General features: G+C 39.3%; 1 protein-coding gene across 4 annotated transcripts in view; it reads right to left on the bottom strand.

Annotated features, from left to right (window-relative positions):
* KIF26B (kinesin family member 26B) overlaps positions 1-15,525 on the bottom strand; it is a 305,074-nt gene that overhangs the window by 149,848 nt on the left and 139,701 nt on the right. The gene's annotated exons all lie outside the window — the stretch shown is intronic.

Here is a 15,525-nt window from a genome sequence, read left to right as displayed (position 1 = left end):
GAGAGTGGAAGGGAATGGGGAAGGGCATTTTCAGTTTCCTTTTTTAGCTGGAAAAATATGATTCACCAGCAGTGAGTCAATGCAACTAAAAGGATATTTTAAAAGCCAGGAATTCAAATATACTATGAAATAACAAATGCAGAAGTGAAGCTGTTTGAAAGAACATTTCTGAAAGCTTTCTTGCTTCATTTAAAATGCAAGGCGCTTGTCTTGGAAATGATAAATTGAGACAATACTTTCAGGCTCCCTCAGTGCCATTACACCCAATCATACGGGGTGACATTTCTTTGATTTCCACTCTAAGACTTCATTACATCTTGCATAATTTCCCACCAAAAAGAACTCAGAAGGGAATAATTCAGTTAGTGTACAAGTATATTTTTCTACGTCTATATCTCTGTTCCATGTATATTAATAATTGACGTGTTCATGTAAATTGACAAAATGACCAAGCATTCTCATTTTAGTCTCTGACTTTGGAAATCAAACTGCTGTCTTTAAGTTATGTTTTAAATAAACTGTGAATAAAATTACTATAGCCTTGCAATAGGAAAAATTGCATCTGATAATTTTGGTTCTGGTGTTTGAAACTGCCAACCTAACCTTCAGCAACCTCTCTGTGAGGTTCTGGTCTAACCCACACAACCTGCCTATGTTGAACTTGCAAGGCTGAGTACCAGAAAATCTATGTGGCAGTAGAGTCATTTTCTCATAGTCTTATTGAGAACTAATGTGGCCTATTTTAGGGTTGCTGAGTCAAACAGCCACTATGAACAAACAGAAGTGAAGACCCTGTAGGATAGGGTCTGACAGCAATAAAAGTCTCAGTACTATGGCATTATCATCCTCTTTCTTCTGGACAGCTTTAGAAATACATTTGAACAGATCTCTTGCCCATTTATCCACTGAACATGTTTCCTGCTTGAATACTTCATTGCCTTTTGCATCCACAATGCAGGCTTGTGGTGCTGTGAAAAAGGAGTTGTGTTATCCATCTTCAAAGCTTTTGCTGCATTTTTCAAAATCCACTGAAGCATAGATTACAAAGGAAAAAATGTAAAGCAAGAGTTCTGTGCTAACCACTAACCCAGTAGGACTGCAATTCAGAGAGGATTACCAATTCCTTAGCACTGCCTTCACAGCCACAGTGTCCTGCAGTGTATTAGAGAGATTATTCTGAAACCGTCGTTGTCAAAAGTATACATCCTGGAAGTAAAATGCAAGTCATTTAACAGCTGAGCTGCGCTGAGCTCCCCAATATAAAAATTCACTCTGTATCAAAGAGAAAAAATATATTTATCTTCACTTTGTTTTTGCCTAACAATATGTCTCAGCGTATTGATTGTTCTGCCTCTCCACCCTAACATCCTATCAAATCTGCACAGCAGCTTCCACAAACACAGTTCTCTTTCACTAGAACTTGTTGAACACCTCTACTGTGATAGCAACAGACCATGACCCACACCAAAGAAAAAACAGAATGGTGTGTCAAAGTTCATAATGTCAGCAAATATCCATGACAGTATTGGTTTTCTCACCTTTTTTTTTTTTTTTCCTTTTCCTTAAAGCTTCACAGATATTTCCTCAGCCCACAAGAGTCATGTTACTGATTCATCATAATCCTTTTACCCCTGCATCCCTCCTGCTGCCTCCTGTGGTGCCACTGTAGAGCCCATGCTAGTAAACCCAGCAGATTTATTAACCTGGGCTTTGCTACATATACAGCTTCTGGTGTGGGTGTGTACCACAAGGGCAGCACGGAGTCACAGCTGGGAACAGATGAACAATATGGAAGTTTGAGTCAGATCATCAAGGCTTTTTTTAATATGTCTTGCATCATAACTGAGCCTCCATATTTTCTTACTCTAATCCACAAAGATTACAGTCACGGTTCTGCAATCATTAATACCACGTCTGCATATTCCCAGTTAACCCAGTAGTTCAATTTGCTCTAACTGGGAGAAAAGCATACAATTATATTGCTCTTGACCTGGCTAGAGAGTTCATGCTGGCATTTCTGTGAATGCTGGGAGGACAGATTATACTCAATATAGTTGAAGAAACCTACAAGGGCAAATTAGCTCTTCATGTCCATAGACATGAAATAGCAGAATGGCTTGACATCATTTCACTAATTTACACCATTTACTTTGTGTTTTTCGTCTGGTTCTGGAGATGGCCTGAAAACAAATTTACCAATTTGTGAAACCGTTGCCTGATGCTCTTTTTCACTCGGTGCTCCCCCTCTGAAAGAAACACTTTTTTGATATTGAAGGATCCCAGTTCAGAAATCACTGAGGTACATGCTCAACATTTTAAAGTCCACCTATGAACTACAAGTGCTTAATGTAAGCCTATGCCTTAGTAGCCTGAGGTATAAAAAATAAGTAGTGCCTTACTGAGTCATGCAGAGTATGTTTCACTAGGAAAATACTGTAAAAGCAACTGGCTTTTATTCCTCTACCTTTCATACATGCTTATGCTAAGTAAAGAATGGGAACACCAGGAACACAGATACTCCAGTGTGAACCTGTTACAGAGCCACAAGATAAGACAAGTGCAGAGGCACTGCATATGTATTTCTGGTTTCAACTGTTCAATGCTAAGATAGTAGCCGTTACAGAGAGAAATTAACACAGTACTTTGTACGTCCAACCAACTATTCTGTGATTTCTTTCTGTCTTTAGAAGACTCATTTCCCTGAAACAAATACAGCTTTTATTATTTATGGCTTGGCCCTTCATAAATTTGTGGGTTTTCTGTAGGCATCTAAAACCAATCTTTGAACACCCTCTGGACAGAGAGAAGATTCTTTCCAAACCATCGCTTGACACTGAATCAAAATGTTCATTTTGATTATTTCAATGGTGGCTGAAATAGGGTAGTATACGCTGCTGTTCCAAAAATGGCACAGTGTGGAAGTATTCCATTACCATCTATGGATGGAAAACAGCACAAAGTAGCAGCACGCTTGATTTTTTTTTTTTTTTTTTCATTTTATGCCTATTCTTTAAAAACTCGGACCACTACTTCAAACATTTCATTCCAGACACTGTTCATCCTTACTAACATGACATGTATTTCACAGTCTTTTTTTGGGGGTGGGTTGTGGGGCGGAGAAACAGACATTATATACACACTGAAATATGTCCCTTTCTTTGTCAAGAGACTTAGCAACTTTACTGCAAAGTGACTTCACAAACCAGTTAGATTTTGCCATCTTGTACTTGGTCTTTTTAGTCTTAAAGATCAAAGATCACTGACTAAAAACTATGATGACTGCACATGGCACACACACCACCACAGGACATGCAAAGATGCATGAATCAGCTTCTGCTGTTAACTAAAGTGAAATTTTTGACTTTTTAAGGTGTAATTGCAGCTTTCTCTTCAGATGCAATAAAAACAGGTCTAAACATTACCCTTTGTCTGTCTTTCTCGTCTTTGCTCCAGAAACCACATTTCTATTTCTCACAAAGTAGCGACAAACCAGCCTATTTCATGTTACTGCAGGTTTGTCATGTTGTTTAGGGATAAGAAATATTTAACGTGTAACCAGCTTCAGTGCCATTTTCTCCCCCTGACATACCATTTAGAACAGAATTACTAGTTTCATGACCCAGCCAGAAGTAGAGGACTCAGTAAGTCTCAACTCAATCAGTTATTCGCAACACTGTTTAGGAATTTAATTTCCAAAAGTGATTTCTTACACCCTTTAAGAAATGGTTACATAGGTAATTTTTGAGTTGGTACTGAAATGTCTGAGGAAGGAAGCCCAGTAAATAGCCTCCAAACAAACATCCTGTACAATGAAAGGCCAAGCTACCCAAGGCAGTTTCAAGCACCATTTAATTCCTTTGCTTATCATTCAGATTGGTAAGCTCTGAACCCTCCAGCTGTTCCCACTCTGAAACATTGCTAGCAGAGGCAGCATGAGGCTCCTTTATTCACTGTCTTTCAATTATCCTGAGCAAATTTACTCTGCTTTCAAATTCACAAGATTTTTGTTCTCCTATTGCCAACCCAAAATGCCCAAGCCGAAAGAAAACTGTGTCCTTCCTGGCTCACTTGTTCAGTCCCAAGGGGAGCTCTGGTTTAGGTGAGCTGCCTTGTACCTCCTGCCTTCATGCAAATGATGCGCACACAGATAGCTCTCTCCTTCCTGGAGGAAAACAGGAATATGTGGGCCAAAGAAACTCTCTCTTGCATGGCTTTATGGTTCTGTAATGCTAATGGGACTTAAAAGTTGTAAAAACGTATTTCTTTCTTTACAGCTAATGGATCTAATTTGGAATACACACAAAGAACAAATACTGATAAAGATGAAGTCCAGCAAGAATATAGTTTGTTAATGTAAAGCAGTCTACCTTATTCATGTGAGACAGGGAATCAGCCTCTTGTTGCTTAACATGATAAATACGTTGATCTTTACTTCAACAATAAGTGACTATCACAGCAAACAATAGTACTCTGTCACAATTGCTGCACAAATCTGAAATTCACGATTTGGTGCAAGCTACAATCTTTTAAGACCACAAAAACCTGCATGCTCCGCAATTATGAAAAATTATTGTACACTTTTAAACCGACAGAAAAGTACCAAACAGCCCTTTTCTACAGTGATCTCCCAACTTGGTGACTCCCAAATTTGTTGATTCTTGGAGAAAAACGACCTTTAAAATAACATGGTGTTTGCCCAAATTCTCATGCTTTGCATTAATTTCCATTTCAGTTGACTAAACAACAAAAGCCTCACCTACAAAACTGGAATTGAGTTCCCAATGCAGGAGAAGACTGTTAATAGTTTTAATTCCAAGATACTGCTTTTAGAAAGCAAGCGATGTCCAAAACTATTCAGCAGTTCTGGCCCTGGTTTTTTGCTGTTCACTGAGTCACCTCCCAGCTGTAAGGGAGGCTCTGCGGAAAGCCATGCTGATACAGATAGCGCTGACTATATCAGCCTGCAGGACGAGCTGAAATCAGATACGGGTCTGTTGGTAGAACTGCAGAATGATGCACAATTAACGTATTAACAGCAAGGGCAGAAATATATAATCATATGCAAATAGCACTACATTTACTATACACAGGCAGACAGACTGCAAAAAATCCATAGCATTTTTCAGATCTTATCTGCAGAACTAGAATGTACACAGGGAGGCCCCAGACATGTAGTACAGAGCCATGAATTGGTAAAATTTCGTATTTCAACAATAAAAAGATGAATAAATAGTAAACTGATGAGATGACACATCAGCAAAATGCTAAACAAAGTACTATTTATGTTGAAATACATACATACTCCAGGTTTTTTCCCCAGACCAAAAAAAAAAAATAACCAACACCCTGGGGATGTTGGGGCTGAGATTCTTCAATGCTGAGCTGATACTAAAACCAGAAGGAAATTAAGAATGACCTTGTACAAGTGAACCAGCAAATGATGCTCATTAACAACCAGCCCTAGTAAGGCAGTGTTGGAGGTAACCTAAAGTACAGTGAATGAGGGTTACCATGGCCACTGGTTCAGGGACATTTAGGAGGAGCATAAGAATAGTAAAGAGAATTGTGTCAACAGCATTAAATATACATGATTAAAAACACGCATCAAGAAAACACTGAGCTAACATTTATTTAACAGAGAAAGGTGCTCCACTAATGCTATTCAGAACTGCTTTGTCCATAAAAGTATTGATTTAATATTACTGATTAGGTAACTCCTTCCCCTCAGTTATCCATAAAGATCATAATGCAAAGGCTCTGAATACAAATGATGCCAGAAAACTGTAGCAGATAGATTTTCTCCCTTTCTTACTGACAGATTATGTCATCTGAAATACCTCTTCATAATTTTAATTAGGTTTTTCCTTTTTTTTAGGTCAAATTAAATTTAACTAAAATTTAAAATTATCTCTGTACAGAAATGAGGCTTGCCTTGTTCAGCATCATTTATTCAGAGCAAGCTGCACTCAGATGACTGTCCACTGGCCCATGACACTGTACAATTTATAATCCAAATGACAAAAACAAAGAGAGAGAGAAAATAAATTTGATTTTAATAGGAATATGGGGTTAATGAGTAAGAATTCTTCTTATTTTATTATCTAAACTACTGTGTCTGGCATCCAGTTAATTATCAGCTGTAGCCTCGACAGAGAGTGTTCTTTTACAAAGTATCTGAAAAGTTAAAGCCTTCTTTCTCTGCAAATGAAGACTTATACCATGTAGGTTAATACAGAAAGAAGGTGAAGCCTAAAGTTAAGAGGTTGCCTTATCCAAAGCAGTACAAAACCTGTTGATGTTACCTTAAAAGTAATAAATGTCACATAACAGCTATGAGACCCCTTACAAAGAACTTGACCCAGCTTCCATCATATTAAAGACTTCATTGGTTTCAGTGGGAACTAGATCACTCTCTAATACCTGTCATATCCTACCAAAAATAAGATATTTGGGTAATGCAGGCAGGGACCAGACGGAGGGGAACGGGGGGACCACATCTGGAAACACGAGAGGAGCACGAGAGCCTTGCTAAAGATAGGCTTGATGCTTCTGAGGTGCATTGGTCCATTAGATTTATTAAAAATGAAATGCACCATTTCTAGGCTCAAAACTGACTTAAACTGTTTGACAGGCAAATTTTTTTTTTTTCTCTCTGAATCTTTGATTGAGGTTGCTCACATTACAGATGAGTAGAAGCCATATTTATTATCACAGCAAGGGAAAGCAACACAAACAAGAAATATCCTCCCACCATCCCAAGTGATGTGCCACTGAGGTGGTGAGCTTGCTAAAAGATGGAGCGCACAGTAGGGAGTGCACTCAGCTCACTCCCCTTCCTTTCAGTAAAAGGCAATCACACCAAGCAAAACAACACAGCAAGTCTATCAATTTGCATTTTTTGTGTTTCAGATTTCTCTTGCCACCCTAGAACAGTCTGCAATTTGTGTAGCTCCCAGTCAGTGCAGACTGGGTTACTTTCATCAAAACTGACCCTTTTGCACCAGAACAGGTAGGCAAGAACTAGACAGGAAGGTGAAAGAAGGGGATTATTTCCATGACTACTTATGCCCCTTGTGTTAGTTGGTGCAACTGAAATCTTAAGGGATATTAAAACATCATGTTGGAAGTTAGTCAAAAGTAAATAACTATCTTCTAAAATTGACCAAGAATAAGGGCATAGAAAGGAAAGAATTATGCCCTAGAGGAATGTCCATAGCTCTTCCAAGCATAATTTCACTCAAGTTTATCCTAAGGCAAAATACTTGCTGTTCTCAAAGTGATGAAGCTTGAATAACATGTCTTACGCAGACCAACATCTTGCACAAACTTAAATGATGCATTAGTAGTAGAAGGGACTATTTAATGTAAATAAAAAGTGGCAGTAACCAAATATTTAGACAATTATTTTTCCATTTTTTCGTGCAACTGCTGTGTCCCTTCTTTATGTTCAACAGAAGCTTTCTATACAAATAGCATCACTCAAAAAGGAAAAAAAACAAGTCAAATGGTCAAGTATCACATGAAAATAGGTCAGAGCAAGAGCGATAATTTTACAACTGAGAATTTGTGCAATTAAGAGACATTTAGGAAAATATTTTTGCAAACCAAATATTTCATAAATTTTAACATAAACGCCTCTTCACCAAAAAGCAAATACATCACTCCACTGTTCCTCAGAGCACGCACCTTCTCAGTCTAGCTCTTTCTCTTGGCCTCATCTCTGACTTGCAGTTACAACTTTCTTGCTGCTTTCCCAAGATGCACCCACCATCCTCTCACTCTTCCCCAGCCTACATTCAGTGCCTTCCCGTTTTGAGATCTGCTGGTTGATACACCCAGAAAAGTGCATCATGATCACTGTGATCTTACATAATAGGCACAGATCTGCATTGCACATTCATAGAGATCACCGTTAATGAGCTTCTACTAGTCTTCAATCTGCAATGGTTAACTGTCCTTATAGTAAAGATCTTGTTTCAACTTTGAGCCTTTATTTCCTATCCATTGGTTCTTTTCACACACCCAGTAGACTTAAGAGTCCTCAACTACCAAATTTCACATCAATGCAATTATATTTAATCAACTCTACTTGATATTTCTTTTTGATGAGATTACAAGTCATTTTGACAAGAGCTATTTTCCATAAATTCATGTTGATTGGCATTAATTATATTACCTTATTTTAATTCTTTATTAATTAATCTTCATTAATTTCAATATGCTGCACTGTTTTACAGGGCACATAACTGGATCTGGATCTCCATGAGCAACAATGTACTTTCAAAAAAATACAGAAGCCTAAAAAAAAAAAAAAAAAAAATAATAAAAGGAAAGAAATAAAGAACTGCATTGTAAAACCTGCAGGTCAAAATCAAACATCATCTACCATTAAGGTCACTGTTCAGTCCTACTTGCAGAAATGGCTGCTGGGTGGACAGAGCTGGGAGAAGATTCCAAACAGTAGTGGGAAGCCTCAAGCACAGGAGGAACAGGCAAGTATCCCTCACCAAAGCAAGGGGCAGGGTGGGAATCCCTGCCAGCCTGCAAAATGCCTGAAGTGCACTGATGTTCCCAAAGACTTGGGGCCACAAGCTGCGTTGCTCTTCCCTGGCCATGTCCCTGCAGAAAAACTCCATGAGAATATTGAGCACATGCCCAATTTGACCTGAAGAACTCCACTGCCATATATATGGTCATATCCACCCTTTTAGCAGGCTTTGCTATTGCTGTGTAGAACCCTACTGAATTTGGGGAAGAGGGGGAGGGGAAGGAAAAAAAATCAGAAAGAAGAAAGAGACTAATTTCTGGTGCTAAATGATAAGACAATTGATCCCAAGGAGCACTTAGTGCCACTCTGAACACCTGTGGCTATCTAGGCACATCACAGGAATAATTTCAAATACTGCTTTTTTAGCAACAATTGGGGTAGCACTGTCTTGACTGATTAATTTAAAAAAATCAACATTTGACATGTATACAACTTATAATTACTAATTCAATAAGCTCCATGAATGTTTATATAAAAGTACCAGCGCACTCTTCTCTCTCACTAGCCATCATTTAGAGATTTGTTTGCTAATCATAATTTACACATATTTAGAAACTATAAATTTTAACAAGCTCATGAGAATTTACATGTGACTGAAAGCACTAGTTCTCAAGCTTTAATTGTTTACAGTGGTTTAACAATTCTTTTTGTAAACAGACTGAGCCAAGGCAGCCTTTCTGTGCAGATACACAAATTTACAGGTATTGTGGGATTCAAATATCAGTTACTTCATGAAACCTTACACTGGAGGTTGGTAAATGACTAACATCCTTTCTGGTGCAGCTCAAATAAATAATTTAACAACCAAGTGGGTTTTTTTATTACATTTCTGTACTTAACCAAGTAGCATTTATGTTTTGAGACATACAAATACCCAACCAGTGTTTGTGTTGCTTTTATTAAATAATATGTTTCGGCATCTCCATCTTCATGCCTTAGTATGAGCAATAGTATAACTCAGGATGAAGTTAGAGATAACACCCCTTCTTCTCTCCTACAAGATTCTTATTTTAGCCCCCACTACAACTTCTTGCCCCTCTCAGGTGTGCTGAAACAACCATTTGTATTGTAGTGCTGTAAACAAAATCACTGGATGATTCAGGTTACAAAACACTTTGCGTTGCTTGGAGGGCTATTTTTAATGTTGGCCATTCAGTAGTGTAGGAGTTGGAAGGAGTTGGAGACCAAAGAGCTCTTTTGCCCTTGAATCCCCAAGACCTCGTGTATATAGGGGAACACTAAATACTAAAGCCTCTCTTTGCTCCTAAGGATTTTTAAAGGTCTCCTTTATCTGACCATGCTTTATTCTTCTATCAGATTTTTGTTAAAATACAGGGAATATAATGGCCAGAAGAATACAATTTGTCAGGAGCTGTATCCTCCCTGGTGGGAAGGAAGTGAGAATCAAAACATTCCCTGCACATTTCCACAGATGAGATGGTGCCAGCCGGGTCTCGTCGGCACAAGTACAACTTATCAAGTGCTGCAACATAAACTTTGAAGCAACAGACAGAAGAAACAGAAGAAGAATGTTTCCCTTCATGGAGAAATTCTAAATGACAACAGTATCCCTGCTATATATAGTGATGATATATATGTATATTTTCATCTTTTTATTGTTGAAATACGAAATTTTACCAATTCATGCAGAATAACATTACAGTTCAATGTGGGGCACTGTTGAAAAACTTGCTTTTACATCTTCATGAGCACAAAGGTCTTTTATTTTCCTGTGCTTGTCAGGGCAGAAAGTGTTGGGTAAAATTAGGCAGATCAGGCTAGTCATCAAGAGAGACTCACTAAGCAAGTTATACAATCTCCTATTCTGATACCCATACTAAGGAGCAAAGTCTGAAGTCAATTTATAGACAAGTATGTATTTGCATGCTCCAGTATCATCTCTGTGTCTCCAACTATGCGGGTGTGGAGGGCATCTGCTGTTTGCAAAGAGACACATAAAGAGGAAATGCTCAACTTAAAAACCATAATTAGCACTTGCTGCTGTTTTTCTGTGGTTTGTGCACAAAATGAATTGTGCGTGAGCTGAATTTCCTGACTCTTCGCTATTACCCCTTTCACCAGTAGCTGAAGCAATAAGAAAACTAGAGATGTGCTAGTTAGTTGCCATTGCAGTAAGGTTCACAGAGATGAATGTCAGTTCTGTTTTCATCTCTGCTGACCCTCCACAGCGGGAGTCAAAGAAGTTAAAGAAATTATTCTAGTTCTAGTGTGAAAATAAAGAGTGCTGAACAAACTGGTGCCAGCCTCTTTTCACTGGTGCCCAGCAACCGGACGAAAAGCAACAGCCATAAACTAAAACGCAAGTTTCACTTCAACATGAGGAAGCACTTTATGTTGAGGGTGGCAGAGCACTGGAACAGGCTGCCCAGGGAGGTTGTGGAGTCTCCCTCTCTGGAGACATTCAAAACCTGCCTGGATGCGTTCCTGTGTAACCTGCTCTAGGTGGCCCTGCCTTGGCAGGGTGGTTGGACTAGATGATCTCCAGAGGTCCCTTCCAACCCTAACGATTCTGTGATTCTGTGAAACTGAATTATATAATAACTCCAACAAAAATTATAGTTCAGACAAGTCTAATTATTGGCCTGTTTTTCATATGCTATGGACAGAAGGCTGAGACATGCTCTGAGAATCTGATAGGTGCTTCCAGCATGGTAATTTTTGCGGGCAATGCAGCAATTACTCCCCTGCATTAATCAGAACCTCAGCCAAATTTCTCTGCAAATCACTGAGGGAGAAATCTTTTTGCAGACTGCTCTGTGATTATGCAGCCCCTTTCCAGCTCCATACCAGAGCTCTGGGCTTTTGCCTTCTAATCCTAATCCTAGGCCTTGGCTAAGTTTTAGATACCCCAGCCATGGCCCACATGAACAAGCTCACAGGGGAGAAACCTTTTCACATCTTGCACTGTTGTTTCACACCCTCTTTCCAGTCTCACACTCACTGCAGGCCCAGGCTTTGCCCTCCTCCTAACCTCAGCCCCAGCTCTAGATCTGTCAGGGCCCTGAGGGCACCCATGGGCTTTACAGGTCCTGCTCAGCCCCCTTGGATTTCCCCCTACCTGCCCACAGCCCAGGACCCCATGTCAGCCACCAAGGCCATCAGTCCCTGCCCCAGCAATGCCACAGCAGGGCCAGTCTTCAGCAGCTCTCCACAGCCCTGTCAGCACTGTCAGCACAGTCTACGATTATGTCTTTTTCCACGAAACATCAGTATTTAATAGTTCCTGAGTATGTGAAACAGAGGCTCGGGCTGTCAGTGCTATTTGACTCCCAGCCAAAGACTTTGCAAAGCAAATATGAATAAAGCACCATGGGTGTTCTAGAGTATTGCCATATTTGCTACAAGAGCAGCAGAGAAAACATTAGCTACAAAAATTACTAGATGTAAAATCTGAAATCACACACCTTCTTACTGAATATATAATCAGTCTCTCCTGACTATGTATTGCTCAGGTAAAAGCAATAGGAAATGCAGGCAGCATCACAGACTAAAACCTGAATATTAAAGTTCAGTCTTTGAGCATGATTTCTAAGACCAGTCCCAGCAAAAGTTGAATTGAACAACACTAAGATTTCCCAAAAAAGCAGTGTGTACTTCTATAACAGTATCTCACTGAAGGCATAGCTCCATGATCTTCTCTCCAATGATACAATGGTCTCTTTGCCCATTGAGATGAACAACCAGGGTGGTTGGAGCTGGAGCATTTAACATATGAAGAGTTGCTGAGACAACTGCACTTACTTAGCCTTCCCCTTAGGTGAAGGGGAGCTCTTAGGGCTGTCTACAACTGATGAGAGGTTTTAGAGAGGATAGGGCCAGATTCACTCTTGGAGATGCACAGGGACAGAAAGAGAGACAAAAAAGACACGAATTGTAACATGGGAAATTCACATTATACATAAAGAGATTTTTTTCCACTGTGAGCATGACCAGCTACTGAAACCAGGACTCGGAGGTTGTAGAAACTCCATCCAGAGATATTCAAAGCTCCATGAGACATAACCCTGAGCAACCTGATGTAACTGGACCTGCTTTGAGCAGGAAGTTGGACTTAGCAACTATTCTGTGATTTTACAAACATTAGCACCTAAGAGGCATGCAAAACACTGCTGTAGCATTTCAATATAAGGCTTTAAACATTTGTGTGCTTGACAAATACAAAGCCAGCAAGGGATAAAACCAGATTCTGTTGTAAATTAGAGAGGAATTTTCTTTCCATGAACATCTGGGATATGCGTGTGCAATTGCCATACTGCTAAACAAATTGCTGGCATGAAGAAAAATAAAAGGATCTGTTTTCATTTACAGTATTGTCCCTTGGAGCTACATATTGTATAATGTGTTTGAGGTTTAAGTGTACTTATTAGTTAGGAATTAAATACACACATAATTTTCAAAATTCAAGAACAGTGCTTTATGGCAGAACCAGAGATAAATCTGGATCAGAACACAGCTCTAAAATATGCTTTCTGGAAGTACTGAAAAAGCTGTAATCACTTCACAGGTACAATTTCAGAAGTTACCTAGATGTGCAGGAATCTAGATTCCAGTGACAGTCACTGTTACTCAAGCTCATAAGGACTTCAATAATTTTTGGAAATGGGTCCTAGGCTCTTCAACCATTCCCATCTCAATGCTCTTGGAAACCTGGTCTCTTCAGCAATTTTGAATTTTTTATTCTAGGAATATATGGTTCTTGTATTCACAATGTACTTGTTATTTTTAATACAAATTAAACCTGAAACTTTTAGTCTGGACTTACTTTTCAGATTTGGGTTTAAACTTCAGCCTAGATCCATACCATTCTTAAGGATGGCAGTTTCTTAGCAACTGTATTAATGGGAAAGTCAAAACCTCAGGTTAGGTAGCTAATTTCTATACACAGAGTAGAGGAAGATTGAGGCATTTGGCTCAACTCACCCCATCCTGGCATGCTGCAAACATATGAGCTGACCCATAGGAAGTGCTGAAGACAGATATATCTGAAACAATGCCTTTCCTAGACCCACTTCTGTAGCACAGACCCAGGCTGTGGAAAAGGGAGTCACAACCCATATTTTCTTTCTGGTGTAGTCACAAAGTAACACATAATGGCTGGCATCTCTCTTTTCTTTTGGATGTTGCTGCTGGAGGAAGAGAGCAGTGGCTACAGCACCTGCCCAGTCCGGATCTCCATGTCTAGGGAAAGGCATGCCGCCTCTCGCTCACTGCCAGTGGCCCCGTGGATCCCACACTCCTCCCTACACAGTGGAGCATCCTCAGCTGGCTTTATTGGAGAGAGGACCTATTCCACCCTCACATATTATTTAGAGACAATCCTTTGCGTTGTATGCGATATCATTTTTGACTTTCCAGGTTCAAGGGTATCCAGAATCCAGTCCTTCAGTTTTCTGGAGAAATGCACTGACCTCTAGGTTACTATATAAAAGTCAGGTATATTCACAGAGTACAATGGTGGCTCCTTGAGGCACAAAGGATATCTGGTATCACCTTTTCTGTATAAATATTTGTGCATAATTAAGTGCCCTGGCATGAAGGTAAGCTGCCTTCAAGCACTGAGTAATACTTACATGCATTTCAGTTTTGAATCTTGCTGAGATTGAGTCCATCTCCAGCCATAAAAGCAGCAAAATTTTTACATGTCCTCTCCTTTTGCTCTATCATACTATTCATTAAGCAAAAATAATGTGCAGAGCACAATGGAAGCCAAAAAAATCAGTGCTATGTCTGTACCCATGTTCAAGGCATTCTGAAGATTTTGCTTTCTGTGATACCAGATGGCAATTATGTGTAACAAACTCTTGCCATGCTGTAATATAGTTTCACATAAGATAACAATGCAACTACTTCTCATGCACAAATCCTGTTTATAGAAAGGATAAGGCATTAGAATGACAAATGTGATGAGCCAGAAACAACCAAAACAAATTCTGCATTCCTTTGTCATTCAACAGTTACTAAATCTAATGTGATTATTCATAAAAGGCCCTTTATACTTCTTGCTCAAATTTGTTGACAATTAGTTCACTGATCCCACTGTTTGACTCCTCTGTGAAGGGTATAGACTCTGCGAAAACCCACCAACTTCTCTTCCCTTAGGTATGCCTTACCTTCTCTGACTGATTAATCCTATTGACTCAGGTGTTACTGTCTTATCAGTCCATTCTTCGCAGGTGAACAAAGGAAATTTTATGCAAGGGCTGCTCCTATTGCTTATGTTAGTCAAACTTGACTGATTCAGAGTTTGCCTCTTCCCAGCAAACCCCGACACCTTTCCAGCTTGCAGACAATTACATTACATACTGCACACTTGTCTGAAGCATTTATCTGTGTTGTACAGCTTCTCCGCAGCAGACAGCATGTTGGTGCCTGTGAATTCTCTAAATTCCCAGAGATGGGAGCCAGATGCTACCACAACTACACATACAAAAAATAGTCTCTTCCTATGAAAAAAGCCCTTGAAGGACTTTACTCAGATTTTATGAGCCATCAAGTGGAACAGCTGGGATTTTTTGGGAAGGTTGGGTTTTGGTTTGTTTTTTGGTTTTTTTTTTTTTTGGGGGGGGATGGGGTGTTCATTGGTTTCATCAATTCAGTAATTTTAAAGCACAGACATTTACCCCAAAGCCTTTGCCTGCAGATACAATGTGTTTTTTATTTCAGCTTTGGCTGCTAAATTCTCCTATTAATTTATATGTCAAAATATTAAGATGTTCTTCTCCCACTCCCCACTCATGACTTTTACTGATCTGTTTGTGTCAGCAACAAACACCCACCACCTTTGCTGACTGACATCCTCAACCCAAGAGACAAAGGAAGAAGTAAAGCATTTATAACTCCAGGAAGCCACCTTTTTTTTTTTTCTTTAAATTATATATACTGATGTTCTTTGTGAAACAGACAAGAAATTGATGAAATCTCAAAAGAACAAGAAAACTGTGCAAAACTAAAGTAGA

Source organism: Strigops habroptila, chromosome 10 (genome assembly GCF_004027225.2).
Source record: "Strigops habroptila isolate Jane chromosome 10, bStrHab1.2.pri, whole genome shotgun sequence".
NCBI classification, from domain to species: domain Eukaryota; kingdom Metazoa; phylum Chordata; class Aves; order Psittaciformes; family Psittacidae; genus Strigops; species Strigops habroptila.
The sequence above is the reverse complement of the archived record's forward strand: the minus strand, read 5'-3'. Positions and strand labels throughout refer to the sequence as shown.